Source organism: Budorcas taxicolor, chromosome 22, assembly GCF_023091745.1.
Source record: "Budorcas taxicolor isolate Tak-1 chromosome 22, Takin1.1, whole genome shotgun sequence".
NCBI classification, from domain to species: Eukaryota; Metazoa; Chordata; class Mammalia; order Artiodactyla; family Bovidae; genus Budorcas; species Budorcas taxicolor.
The window spans coordinates 571,749-596,732 of record NC_068931.1 but is presented as its reverse complement, the minus strand read 5'-3'; the positions used below and the strand labels follow the sequence as shown (position 1 = coordinate 596,732).

Here is a 24,984-nt window from a genome sequence, read left to right as displayed (position 1 = left end):
GCAACCCTCTCCAGCATTCTTGCCTGGAAAATTCAATGGACAGAGGAGCCTGATGGGCTACAATCTAGGAGATTGCAAAGAGTCAGACACAATTGAGCACGCATTCACACATGCAATACAGAGATGGTAGTATTATCCACCACATCTACTAAAAGGCTCTGCACATTTTATTTTGTCAGGTGATACTTAAGCAATAAAACGATTGTGAGCTGGATGAAATTCAAGCAACATAAAGACAGAAAAGGAAGAAGAAGATCAGAGAAAGGGAAGGGGAGAGAGGGGGAAGGAGGAAAGAAAAAGGGAAGAAGGGAGGGAAGGAGAGAGGGAGGGAAAGAAAGAAGGGAGGGAGAGAGAGATGGAAAAGCCACAACCTATGAATTATTCTCAGTATTTCCATAACAAAATATTCACCTTAGTGAATCCCTGGTAGCTCAGCAATAAAGAATTCACCTGTAATGCAGGAGACATGGGTCCAATCTCTGGGTCAGGAAGATCCCTTGGAGAAGGAAATGGCAACCTGCTCCAGTATTCTTGCCTGGGAAATCTCTTGGATGGAGGAGCCTGGTGGGCTGCAGTCCATGGGGATTGCAAGAGTCAGACAGGAGAGTGACTAAACCACCACCAGTGTTTTCAGTCTACGCCTAATACTGGAGATGAGATTAGTATTGTGGTTTGATTGTATACTTATATCCCTTCACCATAGGTAGAGATAGGCAGTGTCACGTCACTACTCTAAAATTAATTCTACTCAAACTTCTCTTTCTCAGAAGTTCTTCCAAGTGAACAGTAATTGAGGCTTTTTGTTTGTTTGTTTGTTTTTCCTTTAGGTTGGCTTCTTTTCTTAGGGACACAGGCCAATTTCTCTTTTACTTAGCTAATGACCTCAGGGCTCTAACTCCCTCTGGATGAGGACAAAGACAGTTATATTTGTAGTCTGATTGTGTAGTATTTGTTTAATCAGAAAAGTATAACATCAATGATTTTTCTTTTAATGCCCTAAAATGTTAGATTCCTTTTCAAGAGGACTTTCCTGTTGGCTCAGATGGTAAAGAGTCTGCCTGCAGTGCAGGAAACCTGGCTTTGACCCCTAGGTCAGGTAGATCCCCTTGAGAAGGAAATGGTTACCGACAACTCCAATATTCTTGTGGGAAAATTCCATGGACAGAGGAGCCTGGCAGGCTACAGTACATGAGAACAAAGAGTTGGACACAACTGAGCAACTAATACTTTTCAAAATAGTGTTTCTTCGGAAATAATACTGCATTTCATTGATGGTAGTATGCAAACACTTTTAAAACATTTAAAAAGAAGCCAATTACTGCCTTCTTCGTAAGTTTTCCTACATCTACAATTTTCTTCAAAACTACCTCAACTATTTTAATAACTTTTGTTACATTAAAATTAACAATTTATTTCAAAATTATTTTAGTCATTTATCTCACTAATTTTCTTTTTTTTCAATACTTTTATTTATTTATTTATTTTTTAAATTTTTATTTTTACTTTATTTTACTTTACAATACTGTATTGGTTTTGCCATACATTGACTTGAATCCACCACGGGTGTACATGCATTCCCAAACATGAACCCCCCTCCCACCTCCCTCCCCATAACATCTCTCTGGGTCATCACTGTGCACCAGCCCCAAGCATGCTGTATCCTGCGTCGGACATAGACTGGCGATTCGATTCTTACATGATAGTATACATGTTTCAATGCCATTCTCCCGAATCATCCCACCCTCTCCCTCTCCCTCTGAGTCCAAAAGTCCGCTATACACATCTGTGTCTTTTTGGTTGTCTTGCATACAGGGTCGTCATTGCCATCTTTCTAAATTCCACATATATGTGTTAGTATACTGTATTGGTGTTTTTCTTTCTGGCTTACTTCACTCTGTATAATCGGCTCCAGTTTCATCCATCTCATCAGAACTGATTCAAATGTATTCTTTTTAACGGCTGCATCTCACTAATTTTCTAACAGAATAATGAAGATGTTGCCTGAAATATAGTCTAGCTTGCCAAATTTAATATATTATCTTAATAGCCTGTAAATATTTGGGCTTTATAAACTTTGATATTTAAGATGTGATTAGCTAAGAAAACCAATCTAAAATGTAAAGAACACTTTTGATGTAAGAGTTCATGGTTACCTTCCTGGATTGGAATGAAGTTATTTCTTTCTTTGATATAGAGTATTTTAAATGTTCTATTGATATTCAGCTTTAAACAATTTGAATGTTAGGTGTTGCAAATGTCTTTCTAAATCATTTTTTCCCTCCAAAGCAAATAGTGCTCTTTAAGTAGAAATAGATTTCTTTCAGCCTTGGGAATTAGTTCTCTCCTGTATCAATGTATAATTGAACCAGCTCATACTAGCCATTCAAATATTTTGGAAAGCAACCAAAAATGCCCCTGGCCATAGCATTCCTTTTCAGTGATGTCTTACTCTATTCTGTAGTGCTTTAAGTAACAAGGCAACTGACTTCAGGATTCTTGCCTGCAGAATCCCATGGACAGAGGAACCTGGCGGCCTACAGTCCACTGGGTCACAAAGAGTCGGACATGACTGAAGCTACTTAGTATGCAAGCACATAAATATCCTGGTGGAATTAGGACATCTAATGTTGATGGAGCAATGGAATCTAAGACATTAAAAAAATTTTCCAACACAAATATGACTAACTGATTTTTGACAAAGGTTCAAAATCATTCAATATATTTAAGAAAAAATATATTGTCTTTAAAAAGTTATTAAAGCACTGCACATGCAAATCCAAAGAAGCAAACAACCATCACCACCACAACAAAAAAAACCCCTGAACATCTATATAAACCATAAAATCTTATTTAAAAATTAACTCAAAATTGATCAAATGAGGGAGAGAAATGGTGATGCCATCCACCCATCTCATCCTCTGTTGCTCCCTTTCCCTCTTGCTCTCAGTCTTTTGTAAACATGCACACATACACACACAAACACACAGAGATGGAAACAGTTTCCAGAAACTGGATGTAGGATTCCTGGCGCTGTGTGTGCGTGTGTGTGTGCTCAATTGCTTCAGTTGTGTCTGATTCTTTGTGATCCTCAGGCTGCCCCAATTGGTTTGCTGTAGTTTCTCATTAAATTTAACAATTGAATATTTTAAAATTAATATAAATTAACAGATACAGGCATAGATTAGATATCTAGATACAGATATAAATATGCCACGGCTTCCCAGGTGGCGCTAGTGGTAAAGAATCCGTCTGCCAATACAGGAGACCTAAAAGATGCAGGTTCAATCCCTGGGTCGGAAAGACCCCCTGATAGTTTGTGAGTTTTGAGGAATCAGTCCATTTCGTCTTATTGGCAATTTTATAGGCACAGAGTTATTAAAAGCATCTTTACTAACCGTTTAATAATATCTATAGATGTCAACGTGCCAACTCTCATTCTTTGTGTTTAATATATGTGATATGTCTTTTTTCATTGTTTATTTAAAAAATCATATCTACTTTATAAAATTTACAAAGTATCAGCTTTTTACTTGATTGCCTTTCTCTATTTTTTTTTTTTTTAGTTTTGATGACTTCTACTCTTTTTGTTTTTTCTTCCTTTTGTTTGATTTGGATTTATTTTACTATGACTTTTAGAATTTTTTGTGGTGAAAATTTAATTTATTGACTTAAGATATTATTTTAATGTTCTAAGTGTTCAGTACTATAATATTTTATCTAAGTACTGCTTTGGCTGCATCTCATGGATTGTGATCTGTTACATTTATACAAAGTAAAAATGTAGATCAATAAGAGGAAGACCTCCATATACTTGAAAAGTTACATAACATATAACCCTTCAATAGTGATAGCTTTCAGTGCATGGACAAAATATTTATAAAATGTATCATTCTCTCTTCTCTTTATTCTTTATACAAGTTTGTTTATTCCTGCTTACATGTGTGCATGCTTAGTCGTCTCCACGACACTTTGGACTGCGGCCCACTGGGCTCCTGCTTTCAGCTTGTACACCTGAAAATAATAAGTGTGTGTTCCCCTTCCCCTTACTCCCCTTTCTGTACCTGGTTAGTGTGAATGCGGAGATGGAAAATTCATGTTGAACATGATCTAATTGTCCTAAGTCTTAGATTTCTTACTTTTGAATTTTTAATGACAAAGACAATTCTCTTCAGGACATTATTCATTTAAATATTTTTCAGAATATCTTTATTTTTATTTTATAGCATCAGTAATATGTAATCATAATTTTCTGATTTTACAATGCTTCCATTTTGTAATAATCACAAAATACAGGAGAGGAGGTAGAAATATTTAAGGAATAATATGGACAGATATGATTTTGGTTGTCATACCAAACTCCTCCAGTGTCAGTCAGACACAAAGGTTTAGTTTAATTAAGAAGTGACATGGGGAATAAGTTGATCCCAAGTGTAAAGAATATTTTCTATTTAAAGAGCACTATTTTTTATGACAAGAAATATATTATAGACTGTGGTTAGCCTCTGTTCCAAATAAATGTAAATTGCCTAACTGCCAAAACAAAAAAGATCTGACTTTTTTTTCTGTATTTTAACTCTATCTATAAAGGTAAGCATTGCATTTAGCTTTAATTCCAACAGGTAAGCATGAATCATTTTTTCCAATAGCAAATTTAGCTTTACAAATATCTATGTATATTTAGCATCAGCAAAAAAGGCATTCACTTCAGAAGAATTGAAAATAGATCCTTTCTCCTTACTGTTAATTAACTGAGAAAACCCTGATTCAGATAATCTTTTTACTTCTGATTCTCATCATTATATTACCAAGTGAGAAATTACAGAGTACTGTATAATACACATGTGTGCTCAGTCGCTTCAGTCTTCCGACTCTTTGGGAACCTATGGACTGTAGTCCACCAGGCTCCTCTGTCCTTGGCTTTCTCCAGGCAAGAGTACCAGAGTGGGCTGTCATGCCCTTCTCCAGGAGACCTTTCTACCCCAGGGATCGAACTCACGTCTCTCATCTCTTACATTCCAGGCAGATTCTTTACCACTGAACCACAGGAAATGTCTTGAATTATATTTGGCCAATATATCAAAGATTACAACCTCATTATCATCAGTCATCTTAAGTATTAAGATTTATAAGTGATTACTACATAGTAAGCATATATTTAAGTAGTTTGCATGTAGTGTTAAATCAGGATATATCACAAAAAAATTAAAAATTATTTAACTAAGTTGTATGATAGTAAAAGGAGTTATTAAAATGTGTTCTCATCTAATACCAAGGGAATCATTTGTTTCTTAAAATTAAATTCTATGCAAATGAATGAGAAAATATTAAAGTAATATTGTCATGTTTTCCTTTTTATCCTAAAGGAAGCAGGCTTCTGAACTGCATTCACCAATTTTAGGTTTTCATTTCCTATCTCAAACTGATTTCATCAGTATTAAATGCATTGTGATATAGCTGATTTACATGATATCATAATAAATCCCTACATCAAAGAAAATTGTGATTTCAGTGGAAATACCAGAGCAATAAACATTAATTATTCGAACAAAAACAAAAGTGGCTCTATTTAGATGAATTATATAGTGATTTTTCTCTTTGAGTTGTATAAAGAGAAGCATTGACAGTTTTCAGAAGTCAGAGAAACCAACAAATATGTCACAATATTTGAGGAAATCTTTGAACCTGAGACTGAGTTTAGAATATAAGTACAGTTTGTATAGAATTTGAATAATTATAATATTTCTTACTTTAGAAATGGTTTTATACTGACAGTTCTATTTACTATTCATAAAAAGTTTCCATTTGACAAATAAAAAGTTGAGATGAAAAACATTTTAATAAATGTGGGACACTCCATTCTTGATATTAAGTTTTGCTTTCTTACTTTTTCTGGCTTTTCTTTGACATCTTAGTTTCAGTATGCTTTTCAAATGTACTGTCCTACCTGAACAGCAAGGAATAATTTACAAAGGGGATCAAAAAATGAGAGAAAATCTTACATACATAAACAGCAGATACAATAAAAAAATAAAGCAGATGGCAATTTCTGTGGGAAATGGATGCACCTAACAAATGTAGGTGCATGCTGCTTGCTAAAAGGATTGATGATTCATTCAACAAGCAATTTTAATCAGTATCCAAGTACTACACTCTACATTGATTTAAGTATGTGAATGAAATTTGGTAAAGGTGTTCAGACAAGGTATTGAAAAAAGGAGGCATGATTGTGTAGACTCATATATGATGCATCTGTCAGCCACTAGCTTCTGACAATTTAAAAGACTCATTCATAGCATTTTTCCATTTCTACCAATCACATTTTTATTGAGAGAATTGTATAAGAATGGAAAAATTTGAATATCTTTAGTACTGTAATGTGTAGTTTAAGATATTGTAGACGGTACATATATAAATAGTGTATGGCTTCCCTGATGGCTCAGACGATTAAGAATCTGCTTGCCATGCAGAAGACCTGGGTTGGACCCCTGGGTAGGGAAAATCCCCTGGAGAAGGGACTGGCAACCCACCCAGTATTCTTGCTTTTGTATGGACTATTGGTTCTACCCCATGTTTGTCTACATTTTTGCAGCAGAAATCTTGACTTTTGTCCTCACTAATACCCTTAGAATATGTAGTTAGTTGTGTATCTTATTTTCGGTGACTTATTTTCTATTGGCTTTCAAATAAGTTAACCAAAAATGTTAGTTACTCAGTCGTGTCCGACTCTTTGTGACCCCATGGACTGTAGCCCACCAGGCTCCTCTGTTTGCGGGATTCTCCAGGCCAGAATACTGGAGTGGGTAGCCATTTCCTTCTCCAGAGGATCCTCCTGACCCAGGGATCAAACCGGGGTCTCCTGCATTGTAGGTAAATTCTTTAACATCTGAGCCACCAGGGTATGGCTAAATAAGTTAACACATAATATGAAAAATACATGTATCACATGTTGAAAACAATGAAGCAATTTACTACTTCTGCAAGAATGAGTGAAAAGAGTATAATTTCTAAATACACACACATACATGCCCCACAAAAAAGGAAGGCGAGATTTACATTTTCAGTGGGAATCCATGTTTGTACTTTGGAAGTGAAGTGAAGTGAAGTGAAGTGAAAGTCTCTAGTTGTGTCTGGCTCTTTGTGACCCCATGGACTATACAGTCCATGGAATTCTCCAGGCCAGAATACTGGAGTGGGTAGCTTTTTCCTTCTCCAGGGGATCTTCCCAACCTAGGGATCAAACCCAGGTCTCCCGCATTGTGGGCAGATTCTTTACCAGCTGAGCCACAAGGGAAGCCTAAGAATACTGGAGTGGGTAGCCTATACCTTCTCCAGCGGATCTTCCCAACCCAGGGATCAAACCGGGGTCTCCTGCATTGCAGGCAGATTCTTTGCCAGTTGAGCTATCAGGGAAGCCCAAAATAACCTCTGCTTGAACATGGACTTGAACCCTGGACCCTCAGACTGATGCTATACTGACTGAGCTATCCAGGTTCTTATACCTTGGAGGAAATTCCAAAGAAGCAATCAAATTGATTCATCTTTAATGTATCCTAGAAGTTAATGAATCACATTTAGTGGAAGAAATGTACTATGCGTTGCCCAAAAAGATCTATAGAAAAAACAAAAGAAGCTAGTAATATAGTTAAAATAATGAGAAAAATGCAAAAAAGATGGGAAATCTCAACCTACCTCATTCACATACATGACTAATACAAACATGCAAAAATGAAAGAATGAAAAAGTTGAATGGGATTATCAGTAAAACAGCAATTGTTGAGAATGTGGGTAATTTAGGAAGATCTCACAGATGATTCATGGGTGGTGTCTCTTTCATGCAGTAAATGAGTGAGAGGTGAACATTCTAGCTAGAACTGCTTTCGTGAACATAAACCTGGATGTACTTGCCTCTTACGTCTCGAGTGTTCCTGGGCCAAAAGAACACCTTAAAATTCCTTTTCTCTCAACTAAGAAATCTGAATAGAACTTATCACTACTGATTTACGGACTTTACACTGAAATACACATGTTTGAAAACTAGTAACATCACATAATATTATATAGTCAGCTCACCAATTTTATTTATAAGAAAAAAATGAAGTATGTAGAATGCCAGTGTCAAATAAGACTTTGGAAATACCACAGGAAAATCAACACTTTAAAAATTAACTATGTTCAACCCTAAAACTATCTTAAGTGACTTACAATTATTTCACCATGCATTGAACCCTCCTACACTGTTGGTGGGAATGCAAACTAGTACAGCCACTATGGAGAACAGTGTGGAGATTCCTTAAAAAATTGCAAATAGAACTCCCTTATGACCCAGCAATCCCACTGCTGGGCATACACACTGAGGAAACCAGAATTGAAAGAGACACATGTACCCCAATGTTCATCGCAGCACTGTTTATAATAGCCAGGACATGGAAACAACCTAGATGTCCATCAACAGATGAATGGATAAGAAAGCTGTGGTACATATACACAATGGAGTATTACTCAGCCGTTAAAAAGAATTCATTTGAATCAGTTCTGATGAGATGGATGAAACTGGAGCCGATTATACAGAGTGAAGTAAGCCAGAGAGAAAAACACCAATACAGTATACTAACACATATATATGGAATTTAGAAAGATGGCAATGACGACCCTGTATGCAAGACAGGAAAAAAGACGCAGCTGTGTATAACGGACTTTTGGACTCAGAGGGAGAGGGAGAGGGTGGGATGATATGGGAGAATGGCATTCTATCATGTATACTATCATGTAAGAATTGAATCGCTAGTCTATGTCTGACGCAGGATACAGCATGCTTGGGGCTGGTGCATGGGGATGACCCAGAGAGATGTTATGGGGAGGGAGGTGGGAGGGGGGTTCATGTTTGGGAACACATGTAAGAATTAAAGATTTTAAAATTAAAAAAAAATTAACTTTCAATTGATAATAATTAAACACAGAATTGAGAGGTGAAGAGAAAAACACAGGCTGAAAAAGCAAAATCACTATGTAAATGAATTTAACTCAAATTTTTGCATTTTGAACATTCAGATGAAGAGCAAAATTATAATTACATATCTTAAGAAAAAGTGATAATTCATGGCAGAAAATAAAGATTAAACGGATAGCTTTTCTTACAGATTGATTTAATAATGATGAAAAATTCACAAGCTGTTAGACACCTAGCAATTAAAGGTTTGTTTTCTAATGGAATTGGAAAAAATGAATGGTGTATCATCTCTTATATATATAAGGAAACAAAAGCCAAAGAAAGTGAAATAACAGTACCTTTGATTGAATCATTCCCACAGATGAAATACGAAGAGATGGAAGTGGAAGACAACATGTCCACAGTGATACAATTTGTACTCCTGGGGTTTTCTGACCTTCCAAATCTTCAAGGGCTATTATTTGGGGTGTTCTCCATCATTTACATCATTATCTTTATTGGAAACAGTCTTATAATAATAATAACTACGCTTGATGCTGCACTGCACAAACCCATGTATTTCTTCCTGGCAACCTTTTCCTCCTTGGAAATCTGTTACGTGTCCGTCACTCTCCCTAGGATTCTGGTGAACCTTTGGACTCAGGACAGGACCATTTCTGTGCTGGACTGTGTTGCCCAAATGTGCTTCTTCCTTATCCTCGGAGCCACTGAGTGCTTCCTCCTGGTGGTGATGGCCTATGACTGCTGTGTGGCCATCTGTAACCCTCTGCACTATCCCCTGATCATGACCCCAAAGGTGTGCCTCCAGCTGGCTGTGGGCTTCTGGGTTAGTGGAATCCCAGTGCAGATAGGGCAAGTGTGCCAGATCTTCCCTATGCATTTCTGTCATTCGAACGAGATTAACCACTTCTTCTGTGACATTCCCCCATTCTGAAGCTGGCCTGCGGAGACACTTTTGCACGTGAGCTCTCAGTCTATGCAGTAGCTCTGTTTGTTGCTGTACCTTCTATATTGATCCTTGCCTCTTACAGCAAAATCATTTCCACTGTTCTGAGGTTGCCAACGGCCAGAGGACAGGCTAAAACCTTCTCCACATGCTCTTTTCACCTGTTGGTTGTGGTGTTATTCTTCGGATCTGCTCCCATTGCCTACAAGACCAAAATCCAGTCATTCTGCAGGAACTGACTGTTCTCTCTGTTCCACGCCATAGTTACTCCGACGTTCAATCCCATGATATACAGCCTTCAGAACAAGGATGTGATTGAAGCACTGAGAAAATTATTACTTAAAAAATAATGTGATGATTTTAATTATAAATGTTTTAACTGTTTGCTAAACAGTTAACAGAGAAACATTTTCAGCTTCTATCTTCCTCTTTTAAGGAGTTAGCCACTTCTATTCTCAGATGCACTTATGAATAGCTTTAGAAAACTAATCCACAATTTACTGGGCTTGGATATATACCAGATAAATAAGTCGTCAATCCTCCATGCCTAAGGAATAATCCTGTCTCATGAATTACATAGTAATTTACATATTAAAAAAGCTAAAACAAAATTGAATCAGTTAAGTTTTTTGGCTTAAGTATACTGGAAAATATTTATTTATTTATCTAAATAATTATCTCTATTTCCACACTTGTATTTGATTGCATTCTTTGATTCTACAGGACAGAAAATGACTACTAGCAGTTGAAAATTGGATGTTTGAAGGAAGGATTGAATGAGTGAATGGGTAAATGATATTGCTAGTGCCAACATCAGACTGCTAGCAAAAAAATCTAGATTTTTCAGAGAACCAATAATATTGGGAGCATATTTGCTTATCCACTATAAACTCACGTGAAATTACTGCAATCATAAAACCAAAAGAACAGCATTCATAGACTTTGTTCTCTTCCTAAGTGCATGATAAAAGAGTACCTTCCTACTCATCTTAGCTGGTTTACTTTGCACATATTTGCATGTTCTACTTAGCAAATTTGATCCAAAATAATTTGATTTGCATTATTTCATCCTTTACATAACTGCATTCTAACAGCTAAATCTATGTCAATTTGATTTTTTTATTTAAATTTTTATTTTTACTTTATTTTACTTTACAGTACTGTATTGGTTTTGCCATACATTGACATGAATTCACCACGGGTGTACATGCGATCCCAAACATGAACCCCCCTCCCACCTCCCTCCCCACAACATCCCTCTGGGTCATCCCCGTGCACCAGCCCCAAGCATGCTGTATCCTGCATCGGACATAGATTGGTGATTCGATTTTTACGTGAGAGTATACATGTTTCAATGCCATTCTCCCAAATCGTCCCACCCTCTCCCTTTCCCTCTGAGTCCAAAAGTCTGCTATACACATCTGTGTCTTTTTGAATTTTTAAAAGAAAATATATATGGATGTAAAAGTGAAGAAAATTTTAGACGTTATTTTCAGAATTACCCACAGTCTGTACAATTGCATTATATTAGTGTGTCTGGACTAACCTCCCATGTCTTTATCCCCTCTTTTAGTGTTGAAAACTTTAAATCATTGACTGATATAATCAAGGAAAGTGAACATATCTCACTAGGATTATTAATGCCCATCTTCCCAATTCCATCCTCAAATCAGCAACATTAAGAGATGGTTTGTTGTAGCTGTCCCTGAGAACTTCTGCTACAGTTCTTTTGACAATTATTCCACCTAGTTTTCATTTTAATTATAACCTAACTGGCTTTATCCTGGGATGTACTATCATATGGTGTATCAGAGAATAATTTATGGAAGTTAATGGTTCAATCAAATGAAGATCACATAAGCCAGTCATGCTATTTCATTGGGAGATTGTGATAGATATCTCTCTAGGTGAGATGAATTAGAATCCCTGGAAACAGGTACACTACATTAGTTGACAAAATGGACTTTATAGATATGATTCATATCATAAATCATTGAGATGGGGAGATTATTCAGGTAGAACCAATCTGATCACATTAGCCTTAAAAACAAGGAGAGAAAGAAAAGCAATATTCAAAAAATGGATTATCACAGATGGAACAGAGAAAAGGAAGGCTCATTTTGTCAATGCTGGCTCCAAAGTCTGTTGGGACAAAGAGCAAGGATAGTGCTGATCTCTAGAAAGTGAGCATGGCATTTGACCAGTTGCCAGCAAGGAATCAGTCCTCTGTCTGACAACCTCAAGGAAGAAAATTCTGCCAATAATTTAATTGAAAAAGAAAGATGGAATACTCACTAGAGAATAAAAAATGAATGTGGCCCTCCTAATACTTTTGACCTATCATCTACAGACCTCCAAGATAATAAATTTTAAGGCACTCAGTTTGTGGTAATTTACTAAAACTGCAAGAGACAACTAATACACAGAAGATAATGATATTTACAGAAAATAATATAAGAGATGGTGTAGTACTGCTCAGGATATACAAATTCAAAACTTCAACCTCATAACCAATTTAACTGTACTATGAGGATTTGAAATATTCAATTTCTCAGCCTCCATTCCAGCTGAGTGCGAAGCAATGACTCAATTTTTGTTAATAACATGAAGATAGGTGTCAACAAGTGTTCAGTCTTTTGTTTCCACTACTTTCATCCTCAGTGTTAGTCACTCAGTCATGCCCAACTCTTTGCGACCCCATGGACTGCAGCCCAACAGGCTCCTCTGTCCATGGGATTTTCCAGGCAAGGATACTGGAGTGGGTTGCCATTTCCTTCTCCATCTTTCATCCTTGGAAGGGTGCAGAAGTCATATCTAAGAATGGGAAAGCAGGAAAGCATAAGGAACCTGACACTCCAATGTCTTTATTTTAAAATATAAGACTAGTCAGACCATCCCACCAGAAGGGCTCTGTGAAGCAAATAAATGTTTTATCTCAAGGGCTTAAATAAAATTCTAAAGGAGAATATATCTGCATACATATCAATGTTTCACAATATTTGGTGGTAGTAGGTAGTACTTCTTTTGTATGTTCATCTGGTGAAAAGCTGAAATGTTTCTCAGGAATGTAGATTTTGGTGCTTTTTTATTTTTATTTTTTTAATTGGAGGATAAGTGCTTTACAATGTTGTATTGTTTTCTGCCACACAACAAGGTGGATCAACCCTAAGGATACATGTGTCCCCTTTCTCTTGAACCTCCCTCCCATTCTGCACCCCATCCCACCTCTCTAGGTTGTCTAGAGTACTGGGCTGAGCTGTGTTATACAGCAACTTCCCATTAGACCTGCTTTGCACATGGTAATGTAAATGTTTCAGTGCTACTCTCTGTTTTCTCCACCCTCTGCTTCCCCAGCTGTGTTCACAAGTCTGTTCTCCATGTCTGCTTCTCTAATCCTACCCTGCAAATAGATTAATCAGTACGAATTTTCTAGAGTCCATTTTATTTGCATTAACATCAATATTTATTTTTCTCTTTCTGACTTCCTTCACTCTATATAGCATGCTCTAGATTCATCCACCTAATTAGAACTGACACAAACTCATTACTTTCTATGACTGAGCAATATTCCATTATATATATGTACCACTACTTCTTTATCCATTCATCGTCAGTGTACATCTAGGTTGCTCCAAAGTCCTGGCTATTGTAAATAGTGCTGCATATCTCTGAATTATGGTTTTCTCAGGGTATATACCCAGGAGTAGGATCACTGGGTCTTATGGAAGTTTTCATGGGGATGATTTTGATCACTGCCTCCTTTACAACATAACAGACCTCCATTTATAGTTCTTTAGGCACTCTGTCTATCAGATCTAGTCCCTTGATTTGATTTGGAACTTCCACTGTATAATCATAAAGGATTAGGTCATACCTGAATGACCTTGTGGTTTCGTACTTCTTCTTTCTGTCTGAAGAAACAGACTTTCTTCAGTTTAAGTCTGAATTTTGCAATAAAGAGTTCGTGATTTGAGCCACAGTCAGCTCCCAATCTTGTTTCTGATGACTATATAGAGCTTCTCCATCTTTGGCTGAAAAGAATATAATCAATCTGATTTTGGTATTGACCATCTGGTGATGTCCACGTGTAGAGTTCTCTCTTGTGTTGTTGGAAGAAGGTGTTTGCTATGACCACTGCATTCTTTTGGCAAAACTCTGTTAGACTTTGCCCTGTTTCATTTTGTATTCAATGGCCTATCTTACCTGTTACTCCAGGTATCTCCTGACTTCCTATTTTTGCATTCCAGACCCCTATTATGAAAAGGACATATATTGGGTGTGTTAGTTCTAGAAAGTCTTGGAGGTCATAATAGAACCATTCAATTTCAGCTTGTTTGGCATTAGTGGTTGGACCATAGCCTTGGATGACTGTGATATTGAATGGTTTGCCTTGGAAACAAACAGAGATCTGTCATTTTTGAGAGTGCACCCAAGTACTGCATTTCAGACTCTTTTGTTGACTATGAGGGCTACTCCATTTCTTCTAAGGGATTCTTGCCCACAGTAATAGATACAATGATCATCTGAATTAAATTTACCAATTCCCATCCATTTTAGTTCACTGATTCCTAAAATGTCAGTGTTCACTCTTGCCATCTCCCGTTTGACCACTTCTAATTTACCTTGATTTATGGACCTAACATTCCAGGTTCCTATGCAGTGTTGTTCTTTACAGCATCGGGTTTTACTTTTACCACCAGACACACCCACAGGTGAGTGTTGTTTCCACTTTGGCTCAGCCTCTTCATTCCTTCTGGAGCTATTTCTTCACTCTTCAGTAGCATATTGGGCACCTACCAACCTGGGAAATTCATCTTTCAGTGTCATATCTTTTTTCCTTTCCATACTGTTCATGTGGTTCTCAAGATAAGAATGCTGAAGTGGTTTCCATTCCCTTCTCCAGTGGACCACACTTTGTCAGAACTCTCCACCATAACCTATTCATTTTAGGTGGCCCTACGAGGCATGGCTCATAGTTTCATTAAGTGAGAAAAGGCTGTCAGCTATGTGATAAGTTTGGTTAGTATTCTGTGATTGTGGTTTTCATTCTGTCTTCCCTCTGATGGATAAGGTAAGAGGCTTGTGGAAGCTTCTTGTTGGGAGGTACTGGCTGTGGGGAAATCTGGATCTTGCTCTGATGGGCAGGGCCATGCTCTTCAGTTCAGTTCAGTCGCTCAGTCGTGTCCGACTCTTTGTGACCCCATGAATCGCAGCACGCCAGGCCTCCCTGTCTATCACAATCTCCCAGAGTTCACTCAAACTCATGTCCATCGAGTCGGTGATGCCATCCAGCCATCTCATCCTCTGTCGTCCCCTTTTCCTCCTGCCCCCAATCCCTCCCAGCATCAGAGTCTTTTCCAATTGGTAAACCTTTTAAATGAGGTGGCCAAAGTACTGGAGTTTCAGCTTTAGCATTAGTCCTTCCAAAGATCACCCAGGACTGATCTCCTTTAGAATGGACTGGTTGGATCTCCTTGCAGTCCAAGGGACTCTCAAGAGTCTTCTCCAACACCACAGTTCAAAAGCATCAATTCTTCAGTGCTCAGCTTTCTTCACAGTCCAACTCTCACATCCATACATGACCACTGGAAAAACCATAGCATTAACTAGATGGACCTTTGTTGGCAAAGTAATGCCTCTGCTTTTCAATATGCTATCTAGGTTGGTCATAACTTTCCTTCCAAGGAGTAAACGTCTTTTAATTTCATGGCTACAATCACCATCTGCAGTGATTTTGGAGCCCCCTAAAATGAAGTCTGCCACTGTTTCCACTGTTTCCCCATCTCTTTCCCATGAAGTGATGGGACCAGATGCCATGATCTTTGTTTTCTGAATGTTGAGCTTTAAGCCAAATTTTTCACTCACCACTTTCACTCTCATCAAGAGGCTTTTCCTCTTCACTTTCTGCCATAGGGTGGTGTCATCTGCATATCTGAGGCTATTGATATTTCTCTGGTCAATGTTGATTCAAGCTTGTGCTTCTTCCAGCCCAGCGTTCCTCATGATGTACTCTGCATATAAGTTAAATAAGCAGGGTGACAATATACAGCCTTGACGTACTCCTTTCCCTATTTGGAACCAGTCTGTTGTTTCATGTCCAGTTCTAACTGTTGCTTCCTGACCTGCATATAGGTTTCTCAAGACGCAGGTCAGGTGGTCTGGTATTCCCATCTTTCAGAATATTCCACAGTCAAAAGCTTTGGCATACTCAACAAAGCAGAAATAGAGGTTTTTCTGGAACTCTCTTGCTTTTTCCATGATCCAGCAGATGTTGGCAATTTGATCTCTGGTTCCTCTGCCTTTCCTAAAACCAGCTTGAACATCTGGAAGTACACGGTTCACGTATTGCTGAAGCCTGGCTTGGAGAATTTTGAGCATTACTTTACTAGCGTGTGAGATGAGTGCAATTGTGTGGTAGTTTGAGCATTCTTTGGCATTGCCTTTCTTTGGGATTGGAATGAAAACTGCCCTTTTCCAGTCCTGTGGTCACTGCTGAGTTTTCCAAATTTGCTGGCATATTGAGAGCAGCACTTTCACAGCATCATCTTTCAGGATTTGAAATAGCTCCACTGGAATTCCATCACCTCCACTAGCTTTGTTCATAGTGATGCTTTCTAAGGCCCGCTTGACTTCACATTCCAGGGTATCTGGCTCTAGGTGAGTGATCATACCATCATGATTATCTGGGTTGTGAAGATCTTTTTTGTACAGTTCTTCTGTGTATTCTTGCCACCTCTTCTTAATATCTTCTGCTTCTGTTAGGTCCATACCATTTCTGTCCTTTATCGAGCCCATCTTTGCATGAAATGTTCCCTTGGTATCTCTAATTTTCTTGAAGAGATCTCTAGTCTTTCCCATTCTGTTGTTTGCCTCTATGTCTTTGCACTGATCACTGAGGGAGGCTTTCTTATCTCTTCTTGCTATTCTTTTGAACTCTGCATTCAGATGCTTATATCTTTCCTTTTCTCCTTTGGTTTTCGCTTCTCTTCTTTTCACAACTATTTGTAAGGCCCCCCCCCCCCCCCCCCCGCCCCGACAGCCATTTTGCTTTTTTGCATTTCTTTTCCATGGGGATGGTCTTGATCCCTGTCTCCTGTACAATGTCACAAACCTCAGTCCATAGTTCATCAGGTGCTCTATCAGATCTCATCCCTTAAATCTATTCCTCACTTCCACTGTATAATCATAAGGGATTTGATTTAGGTCATACCTGAATGGTCTAGTGGTTTTCCCTACTTTCTTCAATTTAAGTCTGAATTGGGTTCCCTTTTCTCCACACCCTCTCCAGCATTTATTGCTTGTAGACTTTTGGATAGTAGCCATTCTGACTGGTGTGAAATGGTTCGTCATTGTGGTTTTGATTTGCATTTCTCTGATAATGAGTGATGTTGAGCATCTTTTCATGTGTTTGTTAGCCATCTGTATGTCTTCTTTGGAGAATGTCTGCCTAGTTCTTTGGCCCACTTTTTGATTGGGTCATTTATTTTTCTGGAATTGAGCTGCAGGAGTTACTTGTGTATTTTTGAGATTAATTCTTTCTTGCTTCATTTGCCATTATTTTCTCCTATTCTAGAGGCTGTCTTTTCACCTTGCTTATAGTTTCCTTTGTTGTGCAGAAGCTTTTTATTCTAGTTGGGTCCCATTTGTTTATTTCTGCTTTTATTTCCAATACTCTAGGAGGTGGGCCATAGAGGATCCTGCTGTGGTTTATGTTGGAGAGTGTTTAGCCTATGTTTTCCTCTAGGAGTTTTATAGTTTCTGGTCTTATATTTAGATCTTTAATCCATTTTGAGTTTATTTTTGTGTATGGTGTTAGAAAGTGTTCTAGTTTCATTGTTTTACAAGTTGTTGAAGAGTTTTCCCAGCACCACTTGTTAAAGAGATTGTCTTTTCTCCATTGTATATTCTTGCCTTCTTTGTTGAAGATAAAGTGTCCCTAGGTGCGTGGATTTATCTCTGGGCTTTCTATTTTGTTCCATTGATCTATATTTTGTCTTTGTGCCAGTACCATACTGTCTTGATGACGGTGGCTTTGTAGTAGAGCCTGAAGACAGGCAGGTTGATTCCTCCAGTTCCATTCTTCTTTCTCAAGATTGCTTTGGATATTCGAGGTTTTTCATATTTCTATACAAATTGTGGAATTATTTGTTCTAGTTCTCTGAAAAATACCAATTGTAGTTTGATAGGGATTGCACTGAATCTGTAGATTGCTTTGGGTAGTATATTCATTTTCACTATATTGGTTCTTCCAATCCATGAACACGGTATATTTCTCCATCTATGTGTCCTGTTTGATTTCTTTCACCAGTGTTTTATAGTTTTCTATATATAGGTCTTTAGTTTCTTTAGGTAGATATATTCCTGAGTATTTTATTCTTTTCGTTGCAATGGTGAATGGAATTGTTTCCTTAATTTCTCTTTCTGTTTTCTCACTGTTAGTGTATAGGAATGCAAGGGATTTCTGTGTGTTGATTATATATCTTGCACCTTTACTATATTCATTGATTAACTCTAGTAATTTTCTGGTGGAGTCTTTAGGGTTTTCTGTGTAGAGGGTCATGTCATCTGCAAAGAGTGAGAGTTTTACTTCTTTTCCAATCTGGATTCCTTTTATTTCTTTTTCTGCTCTGATGCTGTGGCCAAAACTTCCAAAACTATGTTGAATAGTAGTGGTGAGAGTGGGCACCCTCTCTTGTTCGTGACTTTAGGTGAAATGCTTTCTATTTTTCACCATTGAGGATAATGTTTGCTGTGGATTTGTCATATATAACTTTTATTATGTTGAGGTATGTTCCTTCTATTCCTGCTTTCTGGAGAGTTTTTATCATAAATAGATGTTGAATTTTGTCCAAGGCTTTCTCTGCATCTATTGAGATAATCATATGGTTTTTATTTTTTCAATTTGTTAGTGTGGTGTATTACATTGATTGATTTGCAGATATTGAAGAATCCTTGCATCCCTGGGATAAAGCCCACTTGGTCATGATGTATGATCTTTTTAATATTTTGTTAGATTCTGTTTACTAGGATTTTTTAAAAGACTTTTGCATCTATGTTCATCAGTGATATTGGCCTGTAGTTTTCTTTTTTTGTGGCATCTTTGTCAGGTTTTGGTATTAGGGTGATGGTGGCCTCATATAATGAGTTTGGAAGTTTACCTTCCTCTGCAATTTTCTGGAAGAGTTTGAGTAGGATAGGTGTTAGCTCTTCTCTAAATTTTTGGTAGAATTCAGCGTGAAGCTGTCTGGTCCTGGGCATTTGTTTGCTGGAAGATTTCTGATTAGTTTCAATTTCCGTGCTTGTGATGGGTCTGTTAAGATTTTCTATTTCTTCCTGGATCAGTTTTGGAAAGTTGTACTTTTCTAAGAATTTGTCCATTTCTTCCAAGTTGTCCATTTTATTGGCATAGTTACTGATAGTAGAATTTTATGATCCTTTGTATTTCTGTGTTATCTGTTGTGATCTTTCCATTTTCATTTCTAATTTTGTTGATTTGATTTTTCTCCCTTTGTTTCTTGATGAGTCTGGCTAATGGTTTGTCAATTTTATTTATCTTCTCAAAGAACAAACTTTTGGCTTGTATCTCTAATTTTCTCGAAGAGATCTCTAGTCTTTCCCATTCTGACGTTTTCCTCTATTTCTTTGCATTGATTGCTGAAGAAGGCTTTCTTATCTCTTCTTGCTATTCTTTGGAACTCTGCATTCAGATGCTTATATCTTTCCTTTTCTCCTTTGCTTTTCGCCTCTCTTCTTTTCACAGCTATTTGTAAGGCCTCCCCTTGACCCCTGTCTCCTGTACAATGTCACGAACCTCATTCCATAGTTCATCAGGCACTCTATCTATCAGATGTAGGCCCTTAAATCTATTTCTCACTTCCACTGTATAATCATAAGGGATTTGATTTAGGTCATACCTGAATGGTCTACAAAGCCTGAATGATGAAAAAATAGTAAATGTGAATAGACCAATTACTAGTAAGGAGATTTAATCAATTATCCAAAGCTTCCTCAAAAGATAGTTCAGGACCACATCGCTTCATTGGTGAATTCTAACATTTAAAGAATTAATACTTTTTAAACTTTTCCAAAAAAATAGAAGCATAGGCAGTACCTCCAAACTCATTTTATGAGTCCAGCATTACCTTGACTCAATACCAGACAAAACACAGCAAGGAATGAAAATTAAGGGTCAATATTCCTGATGAACATGAATGCAAGTCTCTAACAAAATAATTTAAAAAAAGAGAACAAATTCAAAACTGTATTAACAGGATTATACACTATGATCAAGTGTTATTTGGTCCAAGCATGCAAGGACCGTTCAACATGTGCAAGTCAATTAATGTGATATACCACATTAACAAACACAAGAAAAAGTAATATAATCATCTCAATAAATGCATAAAACAAATGACAAAAATAAAAAATTTTTCATGATAAAATTCTCAGCAAACCAGTTAGAGAGGGAAACTATCTCAGTAAAAATAAAGGACATATATGACAAACTCAGCTTATATCACATTAAACAGTGAAAAGGTAAAATCTTTCCTTCAAAGATGAAGAACAAGACAAGAATTCCAATCCTTGCAAATTGCATTTAACATTTTCTTGAAAGTCCTAGCCAGAACAAATAGGACAGAAAAGAAATAAAAGGCATTCAGGTGGAAAAAGAAGTGAAAGTGTCTCTTTGCAGGTAGCATCATATAGTATATAGAAAATGTTAAAATTTTCACCATAAACAACACTAATAAATAAATTCAGTAAATTTCAGGTATAAAATAAATACAAAACAGTTGCATTTCTATACACTTAACAATTATTTATCAGAAATAGGAATTAAGCAAAAAAAATCTCATAAAAAATAATTAAAATAAACTTAACCGAGAGGTGAATGAACAATACACTGAAATTGTATTGATGAAATACAGGAACATTGTACTCCTGAAAGAAACTGAAGAAGACATAAATAAATGGAAAGGTATTTCATTCTTATGCATCTGAATAGTTATTATTGCTAGAATACCTGTATCACTCAAAGTAAGCTACATATTCAATATAAACCCTATTAATATTTCACAAATGAAAAAAAATCCTCTAGAGACATGGAACCAAAAGATGCTTAATAGCCAATCAATCTTGGGAAAGCAAAACAAACCTGAGGCATCACATTTCCTGATTTCAAACTATATTGTGAAGACATAGTAAACAAAAGAGTATGGTATTGGAATAAAACAACACATAGATCAATGGAACAAATAAACCACCTTATACATGTTTCATAAATGTACACTTATGGATCCAATAATATACAATGGGGAAGACAGTCTTTTTTAATAAATGGTGCTGGAAGGACTAGATAGCTGCAGGTGAAATACTGAAACTGTTGGGTTACTCAGTCGTGCAACACCATGGGCTGTAACCTGACAGGCTCCTCCATCCATGGCATTCTCCAGGCAACAATACTGGAGGGGGCTGCCATTTCTTTCTCCAGAGGATCTTGCCTACCCAGGGATCCCACCAGGATCTCTTATGTCTCCGAAATTTGCAAGCGGGTTCTTTACCACCTGTACTCCTTATTCCATACACAAAAATCAACTCAGAATGAGTTAAAGACTTGAACATAAGAATGGAAACCATAAAACTTCTAAGCAAAATGCAGGACATAAACTTGACATCAGTCTTGGAAATTAGTTTTTGGTTTGACACTGAAATAAATAATCATTTAAATAAATAATCATTTTAATTAATGTATTAATTTAAGAATTAACAGGATGAGTGATAACATAAAGTAATTAAATAGAAAAATTTGTTTCACTTTCATTAAATGTCTAATTTGAGTGGAAGATGGTGTATACTTAGGGTAACAATGAATCATACTATTAAAATCATTTTACCTTTCTAATATTTATCAATTTGAAGCAAGTGCAAAGAACTAAAGTTTGGGCATCACTGAAGTGGTTTCATCAATCAGGGGAAAATACAGAATTAGACATTTAATTAACCACATGTTTGCATAACACAAAAGCTTGAGGGTAAAAACTTTAGAGATGTACTCCCAAATGTCACTATGAAAAATGAAATGTGGTTTGCATATGTTGTTCCGTTACCAGCAGCAAGCACCAAAAGACTTGCTGATCACAGGTAGGTTTCTACATAACCAAATATGAGAGTGAAAAATAAAATACTTTATATTTGAAAAAATAAGGAATAAATTATTTAGAAAAGTGTAGATAAATTTTTTTTGCTTATTTTCTTTAGTCATAGTCTGCAATCTCTTTGCAAAAAAATGATGTTTCTTTTAAATCAAGGGAAAAAATGATTCATTTTGATTAGATAAGTAAAAGTTATATTAATTTAGTTAATAATGAAAATTAAGAAGATAATATTCATATTTTTAACCACTGTGAAATGATATATGTATACTTAAGACTTTTTTCAATATTTCATCAGTCACCACTGATATATCCCAATACAAATACAAATTCGTATAAATTCAGCCTGGTATAAACCACATATTATATTTACTTGTTTAAAGCAAAATCAAACTATCACTCATATTCCAGTTTTCATGTATTAACAGGGAAACAAAAATACATACACACACAAATACATACAAATAGTAGGCAATATATCAAAAATATGTTTATTGCTCCTTTTTTAAATCTCTATTTTTAATGGATGTGTGTTCATGCTAAGTTGCTTCAAGTTGTGTCCAACTCTTTGTGACCCTATGGACTGTAGACCACCAGGCTCCTCTGTCCATGGGATTCTCAAGCAAGAACACTGGAGTGGATGGTCATGCCCTCCTATAGAGGATCTTCGCAACCCAGGTATGGAACCCCTATCTCAGGCATCTCCTACCTTAGCAGCTGCCTGGAATAAATGAGGCTAAAATCTAAAAGGCTGTGTTGATCCCACTAGTCGTTAGAATTTGTTTGGCTGATCAAGAGACAGATCTTTTGACCCCACACCACTCCTGCATGTAAATAACAATAATGTGGAATATATCTAGATAAAACCTTATGAAATATCTAATGTCTCTAAAATACGAACACCAATTTAGACCAAGAATAGTAATATCATATTGTTCATTTTAAATTCCAAGATATGCTCATTGTGCAAGTTTAATACACAATCTTAAGCAAATTATGATTCCTTTTTAAGTTTTATTTTTCATTGGAAGATAATTGCTTTACAACATTGTGTTTGTTTCTGGCATATGATTCTTAAATAACTCAAGAAGTATAACCACTTTTATGCTCAACTGGATATTTATCTTATAAATACAAGTTTGTATATTCCAGTTTTGTCTCTTTAATTTGGGTGTTGCTTTCATATCATATTAACCTCTAGTGATCTCTAATCTCATGACTGATTGCTGAGATTAAGCAGTGAAGTTTCACACAATTCACATACTTCACAGATGACATCCAAATTGAGGATCAAACTGTCAAAATCCTATCCTAGACACTTCAACTTTTGTCAACAATATACAATGAGACATCTGTAAGCTATGTTATGAGGATAAAGGATATAAAAATATAATGCACTGTAATAAATCTTCTTATTTACAGATTATATTTTTCCAAGTGTCAAGAAGAGTTAAACCTCTGATCTCACACTTTTTAAAAAATGATTTCTGGATCATTTTAGAAGAATAAAGAATGGATGGAGAAAATTGCTCTTCCTTGAATGAATTCATTTTCTTGGGAATTAGTAATGACCCTAGAATCAAAGTGACACTTACCACATTTCTGGTTGTTTATCTCATTATTCTTGTTGCAAATCTTGGGATAATCATTTTGATAAACATGAACTTCCAGCTTCACATGCCAATGTACTTTTTCCTCGGTCACCTCTCCTTCAGTGACCTCTGCTATTCCACAGCAATTGGACCCAAGATGTTGATAGATCTCCTTGCCAAGAACAAACCAATTCCCTTTTATGGCTGTGCTCTGCAGTCATTGATCTTCTGTACCTTTGCAGATTCTGAGTGTCTCCTGCTGGCAGTCATGGCCTATGACTGATGCAAGGCCGTCAGCAGCCCCTTGCTCTATGCGGTCAGCATGTCCAGCAGGGTGTGCTCCCTGCCCGTGGTTGCGATTTACATGATCAGCATTGTGGATGCTTTAATTAATACAATATTAATATTCCACATGTGTTTCTGTGAGTCAAATGAGATTAATCATTTCTTCTGTGATGTCCCCCCTCTACTTTCTCTATCTTGGTCACATGCACTGGTCAATGAATTAGTGATATTTATAATTTTGGGCCTCATTGAACTGACTACGCTTTCAGGTCTTTTTGTGTCTTACTGTTACATCATCCTAGCACTGATAAAGATCCACTCTGCTGAAGGGAGGTTCAAGGCTTTCTCTACCTGCACCTTCCACCTAACTGCTATGGCAATTTTCCAGGGAACTCTACTGTTCAAGTATTTCCAGGCAACTTCATCCTACTCTCTTGAAGAAGACAAAATGACTTCCTTGTTTTATATCCTTGATTCCCATGTTAAACCCCCTGATTTATAGCTTAAGAAACAAGGATGTGAAAGAGGCTCTGAAGAAACTTAAAAATAGAAAGTGGTTCCATTGTAAAGCTCTAGCTATATGTTTTTCTCCCACTGTTATACTATGATTTAAGTCAAAATTGTTTTGATCCATTTGGTTTGATCGATAAGTATTTTTAAATTATGTTCAAGTCATTCCAAAATGTGTTGTTTCCTATATACTCCACGCTTCCATTTTATGTCTTGAACTTATATTTAAGACTCCTTATTTGTGGAAAAGTTCTAAACTGTTAGTTTGCCAAATTTTTGTTTCCTCTGAATTTAATGGTAAATCTAGCAGTTTTTACACAAATTAATCTTTTCTAATGGAAGTGATAGGTGTTAATTAGATAATTATTCACATTATTTATAATTAACTATATTTGCACCGTAATGTAAAAAGACTGGACAACATAAACCCAAAGCACATTGTTCAAATGTAGTGCAGCAAGTTAAAAATTGCTTCCTGAAAACGAACACAACTAGTTTGGTATCTAAGAGATAAGTAGGAAGTAACAGAGATGCAAGTCAGCAGAGAAAGCA

The 24,984-nt window shown here is 36.6% G+C and overlaps 2 pseudogenes; both read left to right on the top strand.

The window, feature by feature from the left end:
• The first annotated feature begins 9,299 nt into the window (after positions 1-9,299).
• LOC128067521 (olfactory receptor 10AG1-like) lies at positions 9,300-10,243 on the top strand (annotated as a pseudogene).
• A 13,314-nt stretch (positions 10,244-23,557) lies between these two features.
• On the top strand, positions 23,558-24,530 carry LOC128067243 (olfactory receptor-like protein OLF2; annotated as a pseudogene).
• Positions 24,531-24,984: the final 454 nt, after the last annotated feature.